Raw genomic sequence first — 17846 nt, forward strand, 5'->3', positions numbered from 1 at the left:
AATTTCCTCATTCTTGTTTTTTTTCTTTTTTCAGTGGCTCAGAAGTGTCCGTGTAGCTCAGTCTGTTGGGCCTGCTCTTTTCTTAGCCCCCGAAGCTCCCATATTGCACATAAGTGCGTGTGTGTGTCTCAAGATAAACTCCCAGAAATAGAGCTGGCTGTGCCCACTTAGAGAGCTGTGTGAATTAGGGGAAGGGGCAAGAGAATGAATAAAAACCAGCTGTTAGGAGCTGAGTGTTTGCCAAATGCTAGGATTTACATCTAATCTTTACAAACTCCCTGTAAGGTGCAGCCATGATTGTCTCTAATTTATAGGTGAAATAACCGAGACAAAGAGAGAATGAATCATGTTCACCCTTGAAAATGGGGGAGTTAGGATATAGTCAATGCATGTCTTAATCTAAAGTCAGTTCTACAAACACAATTAGTCAAATATTTGTAATGGACCACATTACAACAGATCCTTTTCTTACAAAGATATCTCTGAAAGGCAAAAGAATGAAATGTTTGTTTTTCCCTGAGTTTTTGTGAGCACTGTGAGTTTTGTTTTGTTTTGCTTTTGGCTTTTTTTTTTTTTAAGACATTTTTTTTTTAGAGCAGTTTGAGGTTTATAGAAAAATTAAGAGGAAGGTATAGAGATTTCCCACACATAATGGAGGGGTTTTTCTCATCAAGGATCGTCATAGGCAAGAGGATATTCCTACTGAACTTGGACTTAAATTTCACAGACCTCAGTGTTGTGGGTGGAAAAGAGGAAGATTTGCCTGTCCCCTTCTTGGGTCTTACTTGGCCTTGGGCAGCACCAATAGCCTGTTACTCAAGTTCCATTCTAACCGGTTAGTAAATGTTTACTGATCTTGACAAGATGCTATATACAACGTGTAACAGGCATACAAAAATGACAAGGATTGCTCTCCCCCTGCCCCCGCCGTAATACACACACAATCCTGTTGGGAAGACAGGCCAGTCACAAAAGCGCTGTTAACTAACAATGTGAAGCTGTTGGTGATGTGAGCCCTGGAGAGATTTCTGGGTCCTGGGCTGGTGAGCGAACATTTAAGAGTCCCCTCTGGGCTGTACCCTTACATTCCTCATCTGGCCCTCTCTTCTATGTTACTTTTACTACCAGCTCATTCTCTGCTGGCTTCCAGCTTCTCTACGTGCAAACTCTGTGCTGTATTCTACATTCAAACTGCTTAGTGTCCCTCTTTATCCACAAGGATTTTCCCAGCTCTTTATCCTGGATATAACTTTTTTCCTAGGTCGTCAAAGGGATAATCAATCCTGAATATAACTCTGTTATTTAAGAAAAACCACAACTAAGCCACTTGTTGCAGAACGTGTGGGTCTTGGCTGTGGGCCAGCCATCGGTAGCTGTTCTTAGCTGGAGGAGGCAGGTCAGCTGGAGGAGAAGCCCCACGGTGGGTCAAGCAGTGGCAGCCTGTCCATCTGACCATGCCAAGATGGACCATGTCCATCTGACCAGCCCTCACACCAGTGAGCTGGAGGCAGTGTGAAGGCTGGCCTCACTGTTTGGGGATTGGAAGGATAAACAAATATTTTCACAGGGTGCGTCCAGAATTGAGTAGTCAAGGTCATTGTGGTACAAACAGAACACATAGTGTCAGTGTGTCCTAGTGTCTGGGCTTAAGGGGCCTTTCTTGGCACCATCTATAGAGAACACAGAGCAGGCCGTAACCTTTACTGTTGATACTGGGTGTGCTGTTAGCCATAGCCTCGTGAGATGTCTAGATCGGTATCCATTTCGTGTGCATTGCTTTGAAAGTGCAGCCAGGCTTGCATTTTTTGTGGATTGGGCCTCTGCCTGGATGCTTTGCTCCTCCATTTGAAACTGACCTACAGTGTTTTGGTTCATTCCTTCCACCTAAGGAAGAGGCAAGTACTCAAGGAGTCTCAAATGGTCTTTGGTTTGGTTTTGGTTTTCATACATGGGATAACAAACACATAGACATACCTAAACCTCTCTTTGGAAGAGCTTGGCTATGATGAGTCTGAAAAAAAATTTAAGGGAGTGTTGGTAGTATGTTTTTTCTTTGAGAGACCTGATTTTTTGGGATGGTAACATATAAAGTTTTGGAATGTTTTTTCCAGATAGCCCTGATGTAGGAAAGAAATATTCAGTGACTGTTAGTATAAAAAGTATCAGACATTTACATACAGTATAGTATATAACACTTTCTAATATACGTATACTGTTGCATGACTGAGAATTTTCTTTTTCTAAGGAGCTATCAGGCTAATTTATCTGCAGAATTTTTATCTGGCTTCAAAATCAGTGCCTTGTCATTAGTAAACTTCACTTAACTAGTTTTAGTCAAGTCTAAGCTGCACAATGGTTGAATTGTTGACTATTATATTTGTTTAACTGCTGTAAAGTAAGTTTGCAACAATAGATGCTTGCACTTAAATAGGCCTGCAGAGCATTGGGGCCCTATCAATCATGCAGAGATTTCCCTCCTGCTGTCTCTTCTGATGGACAATTCTGCTGATGTGGATATTCAAAAAGAAGGGATCAGGAAGAACAGATGATGGATAAAGACAATCTTCTGTCTTGAGAGGAAATCGGAGAAATCCTTTTAAGGAATTTCTTTGTCATGGTGTCAGAAGATTAATTATGCTCGTGTGAGAACAGCTTTCTCATTGGGTGAAAAGAGACATTATCCTTCTGACTTGTGACAGAAGATTTTCAAAGAAAGAGAGTTAAAGATTTCAACGACTCTGAAATCTTCTTATTCTCAGCGTCCTCCAAGACTAGTGGATTACGTCCATGACATTGTGACGTTCAACAAGTAATTAATGAATCGGGAATTTTTGTTTCAAGCAACTCCTCCTCCCGTTCCTCATGTAAATCTCTTGAGAGGCCTTAATACCCAAGTTAGTACATCAGATTTTAAAATTATAATAGTATAGATGACAACTTATTACAAGCCAGGAATGATATCTTGTTATAATAATGTAGAAGAAGAGATATGGCAGTACAATCAAAAACTTGTACAACAGATTACTAAACACAGTTTTTAATGAGGCAAATAATTCTATGATCTGAAAAGGTATCCTTAAAAAATTCAACTCTTAATTGTATAATTTGATCTAGGTGTAAATAGTGATAATATTTAAGATATTTATAGTCTGCGCAACTTCTCCAAGCATAACAAATCAGCATTCAGAAAAACCTTTGAAAGTTAGAGCCAAAATACACTGCGTAAAACATAAGAGTAGTTGTTTCAGAAACTGTATTTTCCAGGTAGCTGAAGTCTTAAAACTTAAAAAATATTATTATTTCAGTGAATGATCTTCCTGTAATACATTACTTAATACTCCAGTTTTTAAATAATGCATATTAACTGACCCAGGGTCCTAATTATAAAGATCTGCTCTTCTGCTGCACTGAAATACAGTGATGTCCTCAGTGACTGTTGAAGTATTGAGTGCAGGGCTGTTTGCTGCAACAGTAAATGGACCGAGCAGCCATATTTCTATTTTATTTTTACTGCCTCTTCTGTAGATAGGGAGACGCTTTCCTTCAGATGAGTTATTACTTCTCCCTGGACTCGGCGTGTCATGTTGCTGGTAAACTGCTATTTGGCTTTATACCCAAGGGTGAGACTGTACCTACAATACAAATCGGTTCCCCAGAGTCTAATGTCTGGAAGGATGCATTACTGTACATACACACACACACACACACACACGTTTATTTACTAATTGTATCAAATATTAATACTATGTATAATGTATTATTTTAGTGGCTCCGTGAATTTGCATCACCAGTGGCACACTTTTACATTCGAGCCTTAAGAATAGATGTGCAGTGACCTTCCCACTCTAAACACTCTTTCCCTGCCTTTCCTGGGCTCCCAATACTACTGCTGTGAAATGGTAGCTACACTAAATAAAAATCAACTACTAGATTGCATGGAAGAAAATCTTTAAACTGAGCATTAAGTATTAGCTGATGTTAGTACTTGTAAGTTTTGCAGTGAATGCACTAATTGTAGGGCAGGATTCAGATCTTCGTGAGAGTCATAGCCAAGACCAAATGCGTGAGTCTTATTTTAATTCACACTTGATTGTGATACTTACATGAACAGATTTAAATTCGAAATTTAGGATTCTTCCGTTTCACGCAGGATCTAAAATTTGACATATTCTATTTTCAATATGAGTTTTAAAGTTGATAAAGTGATGATTTTCATGAAGCACACAAAGTTTTTAAGAAAAAATTCCAAAAAATAAAAGTGTAGGGGTAGGTGCAATCCCTTTTTTCCTTTCAACAAACAGAGGGGACATTTTACATGTCTTCCTGAAAGAAAAATTATCCTGTTATGACATTCTTGCACTCTTAGGAGAATGAGTTAACTTTTGAGAGGGTTTTAATTAAAACTGGAGGTAATTAATCTTGGTGATATAAAACATTTGAAGAAAAAAAGCTTTACTAATTGATAAAAACTGTAGCCAGTTATAGAAAATGCTTCTCTTCGTCTTTCTGACCCTGCCGTTAAAAGAGAACAATCATTTGGTACCACCAGCTGTGTGAATTCACTGGAAAAGAACTTCAGGATTTCTCCTTCCTAAACCCTTACAGAGTTGTTCTGGCAGTACATAAAAGTGGGTCATTTGTACCTGAAATATGTTACCAGTGCTCCATCAATCTTACTGATGGTATTTTCTCTTTTTCTGCAAGAAGCTTATGAAGGGGATATTATGAGGAAAGAAGAGGAGATGTTTATTTTTAGAAATGGATGTGTAAATGAATAATAGGGGAAGGTCACTTAATATTCTGTAGCCTGGCCTTTTTGATAATGAATACATGATCAAAATACCAGTTATTGTTTTGTGGTGTATTTTATACTATTTACTAGTAGTATATAATAGCTTCAGCATTAAGAGGAATGTTTCAACAAGCTGTGAAAAAGATTGTGTGCGTCTTTGGATATATAGTACCAAGACGATCTTCAGTCTAGAAACAAATGGTGTGTCAGACCAAAATAATGTCAGAAGATAGATGAATCAAGGACAAAAGATGTTTTTCTTGGTTATGTTGTTTTAAATGTAAAAGCTCTATCACTCTGTTAGATGTTTTTCTTGGTTATGTTGTTTTAAATGTAAAAGCTCTATCACTCTGCTTGTTATACACAACGATTAAAAGGGAAAATAAACTAACCAGGACTTGAGAGTTTCTCAGCTCTTAAATGCTCTTAGGAAGACCTTGATTATAGTCTCTATAGTTGCTTAAAATTTCTTTAAATGATTTCCGTAATAAATCATTTTCCGTGTAAACAGTGAGAGAATGCTAGATGAGCAAGGTTGCATTGACCTTCCCTCTTGGTCTTCTCTGTTGATTGGCAGGTTTCAAAGGTTAAACTAGCTACGGATGAAATGTAATCATTAGTGACTTGATTCCTTTCCAGATCCCTCTGGAAACTGCAATAGCCAACTTTGTTCATTTATAAAGAAAGGGGAAAAAAAGGTCATTCCCTGAGCAGTTTGGAATGGGAAGCAGCCCCTGTCTCCTTCCTTCTTACTTAAATAAACATGCTAAATGGAAAAATAAACTTTACTTCTTCACATCTGCTACAAAGCTTCCTCTTTTGTTGAAAGTTCACATACTCCCATTGCTATGCCTGGTCGTGTGAATCAGGTGTCTTCCTTCTGTCAAGTCACTTGTGCAGCTACAATAAGGAAAGACCCTGACTGCTTTAATAGGCCAAGAACATCATTATATAGAAAGAAACAAAATAAAGCCCTTGAATTAGGAATGACACCGGCCTTCCACATATCTCTTAGTAGGAAAACAACAGGACTTAATGACAGTAACACAGCCAGAAAACTTAAATAAGCAAACACATTCTGTTGGGTCCCCCTTACACTGAATCAGATTATTCTTATTTATGTACATGAACTCCACTTAATGTGACTAATTTTTAAATTTATTTCCCTTTATGGCTTACACTGACTTCTGCAACCCAGAGCAGGATGTTACAGGTAGCAACACCATGATTTCTGAGGCACACGGGCATTTACTAACAGGATACTTACTGCTAGTCATCAGAATTTATCTTTGCAGACTTCTCAGAACTCCCCTGCCTTCTGGCATTCATTCTTTAATGAAGTACTTTAATAATTGGTATTTAATAATTTTGCAATTTTTTGGTCTAACTTCTGTGAAGTAGAAATATCATTTGCAGCCATGCTCACCTCAGAATTTCACAGACTAGATGCCTTTTATTACATAGTGAATAATCCATAATATGCATGTGAAGAAACCCACCCTTCGTGAATCGTAGGATCCAATGATCATTACTTAAAACTTGGTTAGAGGCCATTGGTAGGGGGGGAATAGAATACAAAATCTAGAGGAGTTGGGTTTTTTCCTTTGGATCCTAAGCATAGTCATTCCAATGGTTTTTATGAGAACAGTATTTCTCAGGAATTGCTGGGATTCTCTTGTTTGTTTTTAGTGCTCCATTTATTGATTTCTTTTTTAAGGTTTTACAGTTTAAAATCTAGTTGATAAACAATGTGGTTTTATTTTTTATTATTATTATTATTTTTTATCTCTAGTTCCTTGCTAGGTGCAGCCTGAAAGGAATACATAAAGGTCAAATGCCACAGGCACCCAAGAAGTGGTGGGAGGTGGACCTGATGCTTATCCCAGGAGCAAGTTGCTGTTGTCATGGCAAAATGTCCTTTCCTAACTCTCTTATGCTCTTAAGTACCTCCTTGGACCGTAATCACAGAATGGCAAGGGCCTTAGCAGGTGCCATCATTTGTTTCCATTTTCCAAAGGAGGAGATTGAAGCACAAAGCAGTCAAGTATCTAGTCCTAGGATCAGACTGTAAAGTTATTTTTTCTTTCTTTTTAATGTGTTTGGCCAATTGTTACAAATAAGCATCCTGTTTAACAATCGTACACAATTTTATTCTCTTCTCTCTTTTTTTCAAATCCAAATAAGTGGTTTTTAAACTCTAGTGTCATAGAATCATCAGAGGTGAGGGTTGCAAAATCTGGCAACACTTTCTGTGGTATTCAAATTGCAGATTCTTGAGTCCTTCCCTAGAACCATGACTCAAAAACCTCTGAAAGAGAAGATAAGGAATCTATATGGTAAACATGTTCTTCAAGTGATTCTGATGCAGTCTTTGAACTAGACTTTGCAAGAAACACTAATCTAAATGATTCCAAGATCAAAAGGGTATCTCAGTGACCACACTGGTTTCATCAAGAAAAATCAGTGGTAATTCCAACCACATTTTCTATTTTGTTACATTCCGGTCAAATACAGCAAATGCTTAGTAGTTGCTGAAACACATGGGAACTACTGGTTCTATTCTTCCTCACTATGACTCCTGATTTATCATTCAGCACTTACTACCACCACCACCACCACCACCACCATCCAACCAGCAGAGTGACTTTCAGAGCTTCTCTGGGCACCCAAGGAAACAGGACGGACCCAGGCCGCCTCACTTGACTGTTGATTGCCTACATCCATACCTGTGATCACGTGTTTCTCCATGCAGTTTCTTCCTAGGATTCTCTTTGTTTCTTCACCTTCTATCCAAAATAAAGAGCACTTTGCCTTCCAACTTATGCTATCGGTCCACAGGCCTCAACTCCACTAGGAGGTTCCTTATATTTTGCTTCTCCACAAAAATGTTTGCAGGGTAGGTAGTAGAATGAAAGGTCATAACAAGGTGAAGATCATATTCCTGGATGAAACATTGTCATTCTAGGTTAAGTTTTAAATCTATTTCATTAGAAAATTTAAAGTCTAAAAAAAAGCCAATAGTAGCATCAAAATTATATAGAATCATGTAAGAGTGAGGTAGAAATCCCATTTTCTTTTAATTTGACTTCTGTAATAGGTCAGGAATAACTTAAAAAATTGTTTTCAAATCTAAACCAATTCTTTTTGGATGTCATTCTGTCCTGAAATATCTATTTAGGGATTTTCACCGTTTGTGTAAGTAAACTCACGTTTAACCAATCTAACTTTCATTCTTCTCTCTTGAGTTTTAAATAACAATTATGATTGTAGTTTGGACCATTTCACTTATTCTTTTCTGTTACTGTAAAGAACATAGTGTGACAGCTTGAAGAACACAAGAAAGGGGCTTTAAAAGATACAGGTTTGAATCTTGGCACTGCAACCTTTCTCAAACAAATCACTCAATCTTTTGGAGTCTGTATTCCCATGTAATGAATACAATATGTATCTCAAAATGTTATGAGGATTAAATGAAGTGTCTCGAAGCTCCCAATGTAGTTCTGAGGTGTTGATTAGAAAATTTCGGTTAATTTAAATGTTGGTTGCATCTAATGACAATTAGGAAACCTTTCTCAACCTTAGGTGAAGATAATATTTATTAGGTTTGTTATTTTCATAAGTTTTTCTTTGATCAACCTAAAATTATCATATTCTTATAAAGAGCTAGAACCTAGGACATTATAATTATTTCCTTTTTATTCTCATTGCTTTTAAAAAAAATAATCAGTAAAGGATACTTTATTGATGAACCACAGGGGCATGTTATCCCTCTGGCATTTGCCCTACTAAGTGCTATGGGTTCATTTGATTGTATATCTATTTTTTACTTACTTTGCCAGTTCAGTTCATGCCCCCCAACCCCACCCACAGGAGCTGATAATTTAGGAATACAAATGTGGTCTCCATTACCACAACCCCTCACATAGCACCATAATAGAAAAAAACACTGGTTCTGGAGTCAGAGAACATATATTTGAGTACTTGGCTACATATGAGTATGTTAATCTTATAAAGATTAAATGAGATAATATGCATGCAAGAACTCTATACAGTATAAAAGCACTATTCTTGTGTTTACGGATTTATATAAGGAAGAGTATAACATTTATTTTATGCCTAATATATACCAGGTGCTTCATATACATTATCTTCTCTAACTCTATAAAATAGATATTATTCCCATTTTGCAGATAACTAGCCTAAAGCCACCTGATCGTAAAGTAGTAGAACATGATTTGAATCAGATTTATTACTCACCACACTGCCTGTTTTCTATGGAGCAGCACAGGTCAGTTCATTTTTGGTCCTGCCTCTTGCTACCAAAGAGGGAAGAAGTAGATGAGACAATGGAAGGAGACACTACATGTATGCAGTCAGCAAAAACAGAGCTATCTGAGAAAATACACTGTTACTAACTTGATAGGGCATTTTTCTACCACTGTCTGTGTGGCAAAACTGAAAAAGCCAGAGAGGGCACAACACTGATGAGGGTTTCTTCAGTTGAGAGTTTGTTGGGTAGTGAGTGCAACCAACTTGAAATATGGCTCAGCTACGAGATCCTTTATCTCGATACTTCTTTTTTCCTCTGTCCAACAAAGGTGACTGACTTATGTTTTTTAAAGAAATATTATAAAAAATTTTAACCTTATTGTAATTTTATTATTACATCATCATAAACATAGAGGAGTAGTAAGGCCAAAAAGCTTTTCAGAGTTCAGACTCATTGAACTTTTCTATTGTTTTTCCACTTGAACACAAATGAAGTAAAAGTTATCACCTGGCCAGAAGGCCCCAGGTGACATCAGCTCATTAGGTGTTAACTGTTTGTTTCTGTGTTGGTGCAGCCTTGCTTATGACCCTATTAGGGTTTGACAAAACAATGGGATTATCTCTCAGAGGGAAAGTGGGAGCTAAACTACTTTTGTTCTTGGTGAAAGGTGATTATTATAATTAAACAAAACTGAGGAGGTATGATGAGAAATTAATTTTCAAAAAAAAGAAATTTTAGGGAAGTGTTCTCATTATTATGCTTCAATTTTGGCTTTAGGCTTTTAGGAATATTTAGATTATCAGAACCATTTTTGCCTACCTGCTACTCATAAAGAGGTCTCTAAATACATTTGTAAAATTTCAGAATCACTGATGGTCTGTACACCTGAAATGTTGAGTAGAAGACTGTTTGATCTAATAGTACACATATTGTCAGTGACCGTGTCTTTTTATAGGACTTTCAATAATTAATTATTTCTATCTTACGTCAGCGTTAGTAGGCTTAGAAATATGGATACCTTAGTGAATAAAACTGGCAAACAATATTGGAAGTTATTAAATTTATTTGACATAATTCCCTAACTCCTCCCCTCCAAAAACAAACAAACAAAAGAAAACAAACAACGAATCTCAGATTTCTCCACATGGAAGTGAAGGTTTTCCTCCCACATTTTCAAGTTTAAGCATCTAAATTGTATTTGAGTTTAAACTTTGCAACAAAAGCAAAACAGGCATGTGAAGTGATGGAAATGATACCGTGACCTAAAGTTTTGTTGCATTTCATTTTGACAATTCATACCCAAAGGTATTACTTATTTTCTTTGTAAATGAGGCAACAATGTGGAAGGAAAATCACTTACAGCTGAAGAGATCTGAGTTTTTCTAGTTGGTATTTAAAGTGGCACTCGTGAGCAGAGTGGTAAAATTGAAATGATGTGTACAACAAAATTTTAAAGTTATTACAGTCCTTTAAAATATCAGGAAAATTAAAAGGGAAAAAGGCCAGTGTGTCTAGCTCATGAATTTTGGTCATGAACACATTGTATTCAAGAACCACTTTTAAGATGACTGGAGGAGATACTTACATATAATGGAATATAACTCAGCCATAGAAAAGAATGAAGTCTTGTCATTTGCAATAACCTAGAGGATGTACCTAGAGGGTACTGAGTTGAGTGGAGTAAGTCAGAAAGAAAAAAACAAACATCGTATGATTTCACTTATATGTGGAATCTTGAGAACAGGATAAACGAATAGTCAAAACAAAAACAAGCTCACAGATACAAAGGGCATTTTGATGGTTAGGTTGAGGGGATAGGAGAATGGGTGAAGGGGGAAGGGATTAAGAGGTACAAATTGGTAGTTACAAAATAGTCATGGGGATGTAGAGTATAGCATGGGGAATATAGTCAGTCATATTGTAGTAATTATGTATGGTGTCATATGGGTACTGGGTTTATCAGGGAGATCACTTCGTAAGTTATATAAATGTCTAATGTTGTACACCTGAAACTAATATAATATTGTATGTCAACTGTAATTGAAAAATATAAAAAATTTTTAAAACATAAAAATGAAGAGCTGAGCTAGAAAAAAATATCATTTTTAGGTCCCTGTTCTTCTAAGACCTCATTGCTTCAAACACAACTTAGGTGGAATTATTATTATTTTTTTTAATAATTATACTTCAGCACCTGATGATTTAATGAAGACAGTTTCTTAATGTGTCAAAATGAGTTCTTTGTATTTTATTTGAATCTTTTGTTGCCTTAAGCTAATCTGCTTTAGGGTTCTGAAATCCAGGCATTTTACAATTCAGACTGGAGCAATGGCATTTGGAATGCTGCCTTTTGTTCACTAGCTTTCCCAGACCTTCATGGCTTCCTTTGGTCATTTAGTGTCTTCCCTAATGTGATTGGTACTCCGAGGCTCTGCAGGTAGCCATGAGCCTTTATAAGTGGGATTTACAGTGGGATTCACCACCCTGGCTGCTAATGAAGGAAGCCACAGGGATTTTCTATTTTTCAATCTGTCTTCCAAAAGAGTGAAGGAAATCTGTGTTCTGTGTTTTTCAATTCTCCTTGTTTTCCATTTACTTTAATTTTTACAATTGATTTACTAACTGTGATGCAAAATACAAATATTTTTGTTTAGGAGTCAGAATGTTTCATCTGCCAGCCCTTCATGCTAATCACTAGAATTGTTTATTATTGAACCTGGAAAGAACAAAGTAGAGTCTCTGTTTAAACTCAACCAATTGGCATTTCACCTCATCTGTGTTTTTTTTTCTTTCAGGAGATTTTTAACCACTTTGGCTGTTTTAAATAAAGAAAGTATATGATTGGGAGCCTTGGACTCTGGTACCAGCCTTGCCACTTCGAATTTCTATAATCTTGAGTAAGTCACTTACACTCTTTGATATCTCATCTGAAAAAAAATAAAAGGAAAAGTATTACCAAGGTCCATGTGAGATCCAAGATGCTGTTTCATATTCTTCCAGCTTTCTTCTCTTTTTTTTACTACCAAAGTGAACGATGGGGCCCTTTCATTTGATTATTGAGTAAACCTACCATTAAAAAACAGACTTGCATCTGATAAAATGCTTTAACCATCAGTCAAAGCAATAATTAAATATAAAGTGTCAGTATCTTCATTTTTCAAAGTGATACGCTTTGCAGATTGTAACCCAGTTTTATAGAGAGAGGATGTTTTTAATAATAAAACACAGAGCCCATGTTTTAATTGAGCTTTATAAGGTAGTGGTTCTTGGGTGTGGTTTACAGGTTTTCTAGGGGTCATGGAATCTTTGGATTTTAAAATGAAGAGGGGCATCAGCAGTCGTCGCGTCCAATCACTTGACTTTTACTAAAAAGGACTCAGAAGGGCCAGAAATGCTTTGTAGCTCATCCATGGTAACAGAGCCTGTCTAGCTACCAGTAGGGCCTAAACTCCAAAGACAAAATAGCACATACCAGAGTGGTGGTACCCTAATTACCTCTTAATGAAAAACAGAGAATAAAAGATTAAGAGGAGGGACTGTTTATTCCAAGTCTGAAAACTTAAAAATCACTGCTTGACAGTATTAGCGAGTTGGTCAGTTTCTACATCGTAGCTTTCAGATTAAAGTCAATTCAATCCCACAGTTGTTTGATGAGGACATACTGTGCGTGAGACATTGAGCTGAGGTGATGCTCCTGCAAATCCTAATTCCTGACCTTAGAGACTTTAGAGTTTAACCTGGAGATGAAATAGCTATGCAAATAATGCTGTGCAAGTTTCTGGAAATAAAAACAATAAAAAACAGGTTTTCAAAGTCTCAAAGGACTTTTTGAGGATTTCAAAGTCCAAAGGGAGGTGGACTTACATAGAACCTGATAGGTCAAGTGTTCAGTAGCAGATCAAAGGTAAATTCAGGGTGCTTCGGCAACTCACGGGCAAGTCCTTAATTCAGATGGGGAGAAAAAAGAACTAGTAAAATAAAATTTTGGCGAGTTAGTGATTGCTACTGGAGAAAAATCTCTCAACCACGCAGGTGGATATCACTATAAATTTGTTGTCCCTAACCCTAAATACAACTTGATTATATCTTTGACGGCCTTTGGTTGAATCCTTCCCCTTTTTCTCTGATCAATTATTCCAAATCTATTCCACTCTCTTCAAGCCTGTACCCAGCTGCCCTTTTCTCATCAGGGTGCTCCTCTCACTTCTAGAAGCCTCCAAAGAGTCCCAGTAATTGCCTTGACTTAAGCTGACCTCTAAGAACTAGTGATACCAAGTGCTTTATCTCCAACCGTGCTTCCCCCTGAATTTAAGATTGTTCTATCAAATTACTACTGGATTATCTCCATTTGTAAATTTCACAGCCGTCTCAAAATCAGTATATCTAAGACCTGAATCCATCACTTTCCATGGAAAACCTCATCTTCCTCCTCAGAGAACCCTTAATCAGGGAAGGTATCACTATGCTCCCCAATTGGATTTTAGAAAAACTGTTCTGGGTGGAACATGCCAAACGCAGCATGTCCTGTTAGGAAGATGCAATCATCCAAACAACTGTACTCCTTGTCATAGTATTTAATATATTGTATGTAACTGCATGAGAGGTAACGTAGTCAAGTGATTAAAAACTTGTTTTGAAGTAAGATGGATCTGTGTGTGATTCCTAGCAACACCAGTTATCAGCTGTGTGACCCTGAGCAAATTATTAAGCTTTCTAAGACTGGGTGACCTCACCTGAAAAATGAGGACAATAATAATACTTGTGTCATAGGGTGTTCTGAGGAATAAATGAGATATCCCAGATGAAGCTTTTGGTGCTGATATCCCTAACTAATACCTTTGAGGGCAAAGACCCTTTCTAGCTTGCTCACTGTTGTGTCTGCTGAACCTGACACAGAGAAGGCACTCAAGAAATATTTGTTGAATGAATATATGAGGTAATGGTGTGCCTGAATGGAAGTACTAACAGCAGGGAGAGAGAAAACAATGCAAGGTAGAAACCTTGGTTTCATCCTGAATCACTTGCCCATGTCATTAATCGCCAAGTCCTAATGATTTATTAGGTTGGTGCAAAAGTAATTGCGGTTTTTGCAATTATTTTTAACCTTCTAACCTGCAATTACTTTTGCACCAACATAATAATTCCTAAGTATTTCTCAGGTGTACCCATCCTCTCTAACTTTACCATACCTGCAGCATGCAGGTATGATGATCTCTCACCTGGATCACAGCAGAAGTTTCTAAACACTCTCTCTGCATCCTGTTTTGCCTCTTCATGAGCCCCTTCAAACCTGCCACTAGAGGAATCTATTCGAAGCTGAAATAGGAACATGTCATTCCTTTGCTTAACGCCCTCTTGTGTGGCACCTTTTTATTTAGTCTCAACTCCTCACACCGGGGCCTACATTTTCATCTTATTTTCCTACCTCTCTCTTCCTCACACATGTGGTAGGGTCTAGAAATGCCAGATTGGTCTTGTCTTCTGAACATACTGTGCTATTTCTGAGAGGTGCTTGCTTATTTTTTCAACGCCATTCTCTCTTGTATCAGTTAGGATTACACTTTTCTGCAAACGATGGGAAACACCAAATAGCAAGTTAGAAGTTGATTTCTTTCCCACATAAACAAAGTTTGGAGGCAATTGTCTAAGGCCGACAAAGCACCTCTGCGATTGTCAGGGACCCAGGCTCCTGTATTGTAGTTCTGCCATCGATGTGTGGCTTCCATCCTTTCCCTCTCTCTCTTTATCCCCTCTAGGACCTTATTCCATTCATCATCTCCTCTCTTCATTACCATCACCTCTCCCTTTTCTTTGAGGGAAGAACCTTGTCCTGTAAGCATTGCTCTTTCTAATTACTCTTCTTTGGCCATTTTACCTTTCCTACAGCTACCAACTTATTTCCATCCCAGTTCACCACCCTTCTTGAGAGAGTATTTGCTACATGCCCAGGGCACATTTTCATTCTTGATCCTACTTGACCTCACTTACCTATTGAAACTGTTGACCACCTCCCATTTCTCCAAACTCTCTTGTCTCTTGACTTTCCCAAGCTCCTTGGTTCCTGGTTTCCTTCCTACTTCTGCTACTGCTACTTCTCCATCCGCTTTACTGGGTTTTCCTCTTCCTTTGCTTGACTCTCCAATGACAGTGTTTCGCAGCTTCCCTCCTTGACCCTCTCCCACCACACATCCTTAGGTAATCTCACCAGCACCAATATCAACTATCTGTGTGGCAGCGATCAGTCTCCGGGGTCTGTTTCTTCAGTCCCCACTCCAGAGCTCAAGCCCTGAATTTCTATCTGCCTAATGGCAAAAAAAGGACTTCTCTTCTCGGTTCCTTCCACCCTTAATGATGTGCAATCCCATCACCTCTTCCTAGACTTTTGCAGAAACCTTTGATCTGGTCTCTAATTCAACTTTCACAATACCCCTGGAGTTACCTTTTATTTTTTTAAAAATCTGATTGTTAATTGCTGTTTTGAAAATTCCCAATTTGGCATATAATTACAGACTGGCCCCAAGCTACTTTTTTATTCTCCTGCCCCTCTACCCTCCACCCCCAAAAAATGAACTTTCAGTATTTTTCTAAAATACACCATGCCTTTGCCATTCTCTTCTATTGATGTGAGTCATCCCGATTCTGTTTGATGAATCCTTTAAATCCACCCTAATGTCATCTCTTCTTTGATATTTTCCTTATTTCTCCACATTGACTTGCTACACTCACTGTGCTTTTATAGTACTTTGTGAACATTTACACATTTACAGATCTGTCTTTACCTCTAGATTGATGTCTCTGAGATTATGGATTGCCTTTATCATCCCTCCTAGCACAATTTATAGTACTTCCTCAGTGAATGAATGAAAATAATGAAATCAGGAAATATGAATAGCTTTTACTCCAATAATAATGAGTTTTGTTTTGGATATATTGAGTTTTGACATATGGAGGGCAAGGGAAGAGCAGCAACTCAGAAAAGACTTGATAGCCAATAATGTAGATGTAGGCGTCACCAGCAAAGACAATAATAAACAACTGATTGGATCCCATGGTTTTCAGATAATGACTAAAGAAAGGTAGAACACAATAGGAAGTGGGGGGAGGGTTGGTAGTGGGAATTTAGGCTTTGCGGGGGAGAAAATCCATAAACATCCTGTGGGAAAAGAAAATCTGATACTCTTGCCTGGAGTCCTTTCCACTCTACCATAAGTATGCAGCTCTTCCACTAATTTAAAGTCCAAAATCCAGAGAAACCGTGTTCGAAAACTGTTTCTCCTATTTCTTCTAGGATTAGAAGCTACTGAATCAAAATTTTCATTCCAGGCTCCTGCTGGCTACTTCATACCCACCTTGTCCATTCTCCTCCCCCCATTTTTGTGGGGTGTGTGTGTGTGTGTGTGTGTGTGTGTATGTTTCTGCACCTTTTGCAAAGGCAAGAGGGAGTAGGTAGGGTGGAAATATCTATTTTGTTCCCCTCACAAAATTATCAATAAACTAAAAAAGCTTAAAATTTTCTTTAAAAAAAAGTAGACAAAAAACGTGTGGGAATTTCATTTATTTAGATAATCCCCATCCCCTCACCCCATATTCCACTCCTCTGCCTTCTTAGTGCCTCTAGGAAATATAACACTGGCTTGTGTAGATTATTTAATTAAGCAGGTCTGTGTTTCCATGCCACTGATTAACATTTTTAAAATGGATAAATGTACTTATATAACAACTGAAACTGTCTGCATGGGAAAATAACAATAAATACCATAAGCAAAGTTAAAAGGCAAATGGCAAACGGGGAGACCATTGCAACTCCTATCATACACAAAGGAGAAATTCCTTAATATATAAAGAGCTCCAAAAAATCAACTATAACACCAACAACCAACTAGAACAATGGATAAAGACTGGATTGGACATTTCAGAGAAGAAAATTGAAGAACTTTTAAACGTTTAAAAAGATAATCAATTTCATTCATAATAAGAAAAAGGCAGATTAAAACTACATTGAGATATCATTTTTCATCTGTCATATTGACAAAAATCCAAAAGTAGATAATATTCTATATTCTGGAAGGCATGGGAATACTTAAGTTGCTACTAGCAGTGTAAATTGGTTCAACCCTTAGTTCAGTCCTCAGTTAGTGCCTCATAACCAGGATTCTCCCCAGCCCAGTTTTCTTGGTATTTTACTGCTTGATGTAGACGTTAGAGAAGCTGAACTGTAATTGAAAATGTTTCTAATGTGTGGAAGCAATGAGGACTGCTTTATGTCTGCTAAAAGAAAACAAAACAAAAGCAGGACAGTTTGGCAGTAATTAACAAAATTAAAACTGCATATATCCTTTGACCCAGCAATTTCACTTCTAGGAATTTAACCAACAAGTGCTAAATGCGTGTGCATTAATTAATGCAGAGTTGATTATTACAATATCTTCAGTAATAACAAAGATTGGAAACTAAGTATACATCATTAAGGGAATAGTTTAAAATAATCATGATATGTACATGCTAGAGAATTATCTGAAGCCACAAAAAAGAATAAGGAAGATCTTTATGTGCTTTTATAGACAGCTCTCCAACATATTTTTTAACATAAAAAAGCAAGGTCTAAAGGAGTGTATGTGTTTGATTTGTCTTTACTTATATATGCATTTAAAAAATCTTAAGTATATATGTTTTTAAAACCTAATAAAAGTGCTTTCCTGTAACAAGAGATGGTGGGACAAAGGTTGAAGAGACACTTTTTACTACATATACTTTTCTACTGCTAAGTTTTTGATCAAGTAAATA

General features: G+C 37.3%; 1 protein-coding gene across 1 annotated transcript in view; it reads left to right on the forward strand.

The window, feature by feature from the left end:
* Positions 1 to 17846, forward strand: part of GREB1L (GREB1 like retinoic acid receptor coactivator) — a 255520-nt gene that overhangs the window by 93496 nt on the left and 144178 nt on the right. Inside the window, 1 exon segment of the mRNA XM_033087644.1 lies at positions 11858 to 11959. The gene's annotated coding sequence lies outside the window, so the exon portion shown is untranslated.

This window comes from Rhinolophus ferrumequinum, chromosome 19 (assembly GCF_004115265.2).
Source record: "Rhinolophus ferrumequinum isolate MPI-CBG mRhiFer1 chromosome 19, mRhiFer1_v1.p, whole genome shotgun sequence".
In the NCBI taxonomy this organism is placed as follows: domain Eukaryota; kingdom Metazoa; phylum Chordata; class Mammalia; order Chiroptera; family Rhinolophidae; genus Rhinolophus; species Rhinolophus ferrumequinum.